Source organism: Zalophus californianus, chromosome 11 (assembly GCF_009762305.2).
Source record: "Zalophus californianus isolate mZalCal1 chromosome 11, mZalCal1.pri.v2, whole genome shotgun sequence".
NCBI classification, from domain to species: domain Eukaryota; kingdom Metazoa; phylum Chordata; class Mammalia; order Carnivora; family Otariidae; genus Zalophus; species Zalophus californianus.
The window spans coordinates 60,621,793-60,628,317 of NC_045605.1; the positions used below are offsets into that span (position 1 = coordinate 60,621,793).

Here is a 6,525-nt window from a genome sequence, read left to right on the forward strand (position 1 = left end):
TTAATTTGTGTATAGGAATGTGAGGGGATCAGAATATGGATCTCAGAAAAGCCTTCCTGCAATCGCATGAATAAATTAGTTCAAATGTGTATGCTTTAAACGTTGGTATGAAATCTGGGGATTGCAGCTTTTTTGTATAAGAATTCTTGGACTAAAACAATATAGTTTAAACTATATCTTTAGGAGTAATAGCGTGACCCATGTAGATAGGATATCAAGAGAAACATGAATGCATATTAATCTGCACAAGTAATTTCCAGCAGATAGATATTTTAAATATTTTAAATGCTTTTCTTGAGCTCATCATGCATGAAGGAAGCAGTAAATTTCATAGCCTCTATTTCCTGTAGCAACATTTTAAGGATAGTTTTGCCTTTAAGTTTGAAGACTGTTTGGAGAAATATAGGATGAATGAAGGACAACACTTACTACAATTGCATTTGTAGTTATTAAATAATATTAATTTTAAAAAACAGTATTCTTTCAAAAACGGGGCTAATAAGGCTTAATATCCGTATCTAAAAGAATGAAGGTAGGCCTGTATCTCACATCTTGCACAAAAATTATCTCAAAATACATTATAGAGCTAAACCTAAAAATAGCTAAAACAATAAAAGTCTTAGAAGGAAACTTAGGTGGTAAGTTTTTGTCACCTGAGGCTGTGTGGTCTGTGATATCATTGGTGCTCTTTGTCCTCTTTCTGGCTTCGTAGGATCTTATATAAGCAGATATCATTTGATGTACACTGACAGAACTAAATGAATGAAAAGTTATACCCTCAATTTGGAGGCCACTATTTACAAATTAAATGATTAAATGAAATTTATACAAAACTCACCTTCACACCCATACTTAAAATCCGTGAACTCATAGTTTTTGTTAGAATCATAAGACTGCTTTCTATTCATCACAAGAGAGAAAATGTAAAGCAGATATTTAAAACTATGAAGAAGGATGTGGAGTTAGGACAGACTATGGATAAAGTAACTCCCTGTGGTCCTTACTGCTTTCTTACCAAAGCCCTCTGCAAACTCAGAGGTCTCTCGTATCTGCACAGCCATAACTGGACCGTTCAGCCAACATGCCACTCCAGAGCCAGCCAGGTTCAAGGCTTTGAATTTATCTCTGTGCTTGGTCCATGATTCTGGCCTAGCACTTGGTTGACTGCTATCATTTAGCAGGACTCTGGACTTGTACCGTGCATTTACAGAATTGTTGGACTTTTTAGAGGGTTAAGGTAATGGCATCCATCCTAATCACTCAGCAACCATAGCCAGGCAGATACTATGTGAATTTTTTGCTCAAGCTGGTGCAAAGGCGAGTGGTAGCTATGAACATCAGGAAGCCTACTAGTAAGTTGGTAAGTTGTTGGACCCACATGTCAGAGTAAAGAGGAAGTGGAGTTGGCATGCAGTCACCAGAATTTCACTGCTATGTAGACACAACAGTCTATCCTGACCTTCAGAATCTAGACCTGCTTCCTTGCTGCTTTCCTACTGGCCCAGAAAACATTGAGGGTTCCAGCTCAGCAGGCTGTACCCAGAGAAAAAGAAAACTCCCTGTAGGTGCAAACTCAAAGGGGACTGGAGCCCAGAAGAGTCATCCAACCCCCTGTAAATAAGAATTAATCCTTTGAGCAAAACACCCCTTAAGCCTCCTTTGCTCCCTCTGGCAGAATATGCTATAATCAGAACAGTTTCACGGTGTATAACTGTGCCTTTATGTGTCTGTCTCCTCCAGTGAACTTTACTCCCTTAAACTTATATGTGTTTCCTTCTACAAACTGACAAAGTTTTGGAAAATTTAATTATCATCTAGCATTTGCAAAGATGGTAGTTTTTTTTTAAGAATGTGGAAATTCATTTTATTTATTTCTTTATTTTTTTATTTAAATTCAGTTAGCCAATGTATAGTACATCATTAGTTTTTGATATAATGTTCAATGATTCATTAGTTGCATATTACACCCAGTGCTCATCACATCACGTGCCCTCCTCGATGCCCATCCCCCCACCCACCTCCTTTTCTGCAACAAACTGAGGGTTGTGGAAAGATGGTAGTTTTCAACTGCACTCAGGCTTCACTGTGGAATTTTATAAACAGAGATTTCTAAGCCTGCTCCAGATTCACTGAATCTCTTTCCTTGATATTCATGGTATAGTGTTGGTGTTTTCTTGGTATATTATATAAATTATTTCTCATGATTATTATGTTATATATCAGTATTGTTTTCACTGTAAAAATTATGCTTATTGATTTGTATACAATAGATGTAACATTTACTGTCCTTGTGTATAGGCTATATCATTATCCTTAGAGACATTTTTTTAAACCTTTTTTTTGATAATAATTTTATTATCTTGTTTTGCTTATCATGGAAACAACAGAATTTACTTGTCAGTTGCATTATGTATATTATGAACTTTCATTAGACTTTTAATATTTGAATGGTGTAAGTAAAATTAACAATGGACATTTAAGATTAATGTAACACTCTTATATTAGCTTAAATATCTTAAAACAATAGATAGTTTTTTGTACATTCATGAAAGTTCTGCAATTAGCAACAGGCCAGAGTTTTGTCTTCAGTTGAAAAGGATCCAGCCAGAGCTTGTGGAGAAGGCCTACACCAGGTACTTCAAACTTCAAAGAATAGACTCTTGGGGTAACTTTCAGATTATTCCAGTGGGTTGAGTGGTGATTTTCAGGACTCTTTTCAGTCAGTAGATGATAGCTTCATGAGACTGTTAACCCAAGATCCAAGAGAACAAGAATTAATTGCATAGGACTGAATGAACTGATGGGTAACATTCTATTATGTTTGTTTGGAATATTGTTGGTGTTATCTTATGTTCTATTTTCTGAATATATAAGGAGGATTTTTTCTTTCTCTTAAGCTATTTCCAACCAACAATAATCCAATAGATTCTGCTTTTATAAAATGAAACATTTTGAGGTTGTAGCTGATTGTTATTGATTCTTTAGAGTTCAGAAACTCTCATTGAGTGTATTTCTTTTTTTTTTTTAAAGATTTTATTTATTTATTTGACAGAGAGACACGGCAAGAGAGGGAACAAGCAAGAGAGGGAGAGGGAGAGGGAGAAGCAGGCTCCCCGCTGAGCAGGGAGCCCAATGCGGGGCTTGATCCCGGGACCCTGGGATCATGACCTGAGCCGAAGGCAGATGCTCAATGACTGAGCCACCCAGGTGCCCCAAGTGTATTTCTTTTTTAAAAATATTTTATTTATTCATTTGACAGGAGAGAGAGAGAGAGAGAGCACAAGCAAAGGGAGTGGAGGGCAGAGGAAGAAGGAGAAGCAGGCTCCCTGCCGAGCAGGGAGTTGGTTGTGGGGCTTGATCCCAGGACCCAGGAATCATGACCTGAGTTGAAGGCAGACACTCAACCGACTGAGCCACCCAAGTGCCCCAAGTGTGTTTCTTTTCATTACAATGTGTACTTGCTTGGGTGCAATAAGAACCTGTCCTCTTTTTACCTAGGATATAATTTGAAGAATTGGTTATGTAACCAAGGCCTTTCCTAGAATTTCATACTTGAAAATGTTGCTCATTTAATCAAGTATGATTAGTGACTTTTAGGGAACTATAATTGACTGTAAAAAATCTGTGCTGACAAAGCTCTCTCAAGTAAATTAGCCTATTACTTGACTTACAGGCATAGCCCTTAAAGCTGGTAAGGGAGGTCACTTCCATGACAGACCAGGATCCTGGGATGTTTTGGGGAGTCTGAGAAAAGAAAATATTGCCCAAATGTATTGATACCTGAAGGAGTAATTTGATGAAGACAACTTCTTGGTTGTAACTCCCTATCCTAGATATAGCATATGATAGCAGCTTTTGAACAACCAATCTGATTCTGTATAGAAATCTCCAGAACTGAAAACTTAAGAAGGCCCATTTGGTATATTACCATTCTTTCTGCATCTGTGTAAATAATGAGGTAAAATCAAATGAAAGCCTTATTTTGTGATCAAGAATAATCTTTCTTTGAAATTATACTTTATTTAAAATGGGGGAGACCATAGGGGAAAATGTGTGCTTCAGTGGAAAACTACATTGTTTAGAACACATTCTTATGGGTTATCTGATTCTGAGTCTGTGGACTTGGTGTTTTCAATGCCTTTGAGCTATTTTCCAACTCTATAAGTTGTAGATACTAATAGCAATCAAAGTATTTCATGTAGGTAGACCTGCAAATAAATTCTGCCTAGTAGAAAGTCAATAAGCATGTGTTCCATGAAGTGGAAGAGGCTGTTTGTACTCATTTGCAAATTAATTCCAATATTCTTATGTCTTTTATATGGGGTCTCCTTTGAACTGGTTATATCATTTATCTGGTTCTTTCATTAAAAGTGGGTTAAATTTAGGGCACCTGTGTGACTCAGTTGGTTGAGCATCTGACTCTTGATGTCAGTTCAGGTCTTGATCTCAGGGTGGTGAGTTCAAGCCCCACTTTGGGCTCCATGCTGGGTGTGGAGCCTACAAAAAAGGATGAATTAAATTAGATCTCTAATGGCTGTTCATTTTATGTCTTTGTGAGAACTATAATTTTACCTTTTTTGAAAATTAGTCTTAATCAGGGTTTACATTCTTGACCTTGAGCCTTGGTTTCTGTGATGCTATACTCAATACCACTTTCAGTATCATCATGTAGGACCTGAAAATAAATGTAAAATCTAGGATGCCTGTGACAGCCACAAATAAGCTATAGATGACATTGACCTTGTTGTCAGAGCAGGCCAGCTTCATGACATCCTGATGGAGGCAGTAGGAATGAGAAAGGAGGTTCTTCTTACAGTATCTTAGATGTTTTAGAGTGAAAGGGAAAGGGAGGATCAATAAAACATTTTTCAAAGAAAAGGCAAGACCAGTGTTGGTGACTCTGGCACTGGTCAGGATGGAGATGTATCTCAGAGGGTGGCAGATGGCAATAAAGCAATCAAAAGACATGATGAGAAGAATTGATGACTCCATAGCTGAGAATCCATGAATTTAAACTCTTAGGCAAAGCAGGCATCAGGGGAAATTTTTGGATCATTGAACAAGAATATCCTTATCATGGTAGGGAGAGAAGAGAGGGACTGTCCTAGGTCAGAGAGAGCCAACATGGAGAGAAAGTAGTACATAGTTTCATGCAGAGATGGCTCTGATTTTATGAAAAACAGAATGGTACAGTTCCCCAGGATGGCAACGAGGTACATGAGGCAAATAGGGATGGAGATCCAAATGTTGGCATGCTCCATTCCTAGGATCCCAATCAAGAAGAAGGTAGAGATTTCAATTTTAGAGGTGTTGAAGGTAGACATGCCAGGTAAATGAAGGAATCAAGATGAGAGGCTTGGGAGAGACTTCCTGCAGTGCTGCAAATAGACTGGCTCAGACGCCTGACTCTATCCAATTGCAGTCATAGAGATCTTGTGATTCCAAGCAATATGCATATAATTCTTAGATATAAACCTAAATGGAGAAAGATAGGAAGAGTGGTCATCAATATCCAACTGAAAACAAAAACTGAGAGAAAAGGAAAACAAATTTATATCAAATTTGAATCTTACAACAGATACAAGTTGTAAAGGTATAAGTTCTATACAAGGACTGATTGGTCAACTAAGATAATTATACAGGTCCTTCTTTTCCAATTTGAGAACTTGATACTTTCACTTTTTAATGTAAATATTATAACTTACATACTGTTAAAATTTCAATTAATTTACATAAAATTCAGAGACAAAGTAATATATTTTTACACAATGTCTTCCAATGTAGACATGGGTTTTTTCTTTCTTCAAATCTTTTATGTCTCTCCAACACATTTGGTCACTTTCTCCACAGAGATTTTACATCTCTTGTAAAAATTTTTTAGAATCCTTATGCAGTTGTTGCCATTATTTATAGGATCATTTTTTCTCTCTTATTTTTCTATTTTTGCAATGATTACTGGTCATGTAGAGGAATACTGCAGATTTTTGTTATAGAAGCCCATTATAAGCCTGTTTATGCTGGCCATTCTCTTTTTGTATCCTCCCTTCCTACCATAGATCTCTGAGTGCCTCCTTATCTTCTTTTGCTCCCTTAACCATGTGTGCACTTCTGTAAAGAAATCCTTCAGGAGACACTCCTCAGTTGACTTCCTCATGTGCATCTGTTTCTTGCTGGCACATGGTCTTTCATTCCCCTTATTTAAGATTTTCTCCTCCTCCTCTAGTCTTTAGGCTGTTCTCGTTATCACTGATGTTCTGCAGTGCAACATGCAATACACAGGTGGAGATTTACAATTAACTTATTTTGCTTGTAACTTAGTGTTTTCAACCTGAAAAGTCATGTATTTTTTTTTCAATTTTGAATATCTTCTGCCATTATAACTTTCAACATTACCTGCTAAGCAATATATCTAGCCGGGACATGTTGAACCTTCTCAATCTAACTTCCTAGTTAGATTGCTTCATATTTTCAAACTCTTCATTTGTTTTTGTTGCATTTTGGTGCATTCTTCAGTACTACTTTCTT

The 6,525-nt window shown here is 37.0% G+C and overlaps 1 pseudogene; it reads right to left on the minus strand.

Annotated features, from left to right (window-relative positions):
• Positions 1-4,590: 4,590 nt before the first annotated feature.
• LOC113913668 lies at positions 4,591-5,330 on the minus strand (annotated as a pseudogene).
• Between the last annotated feature and the right edge of the window lie 1,195 nt (positions 5,331-6,525).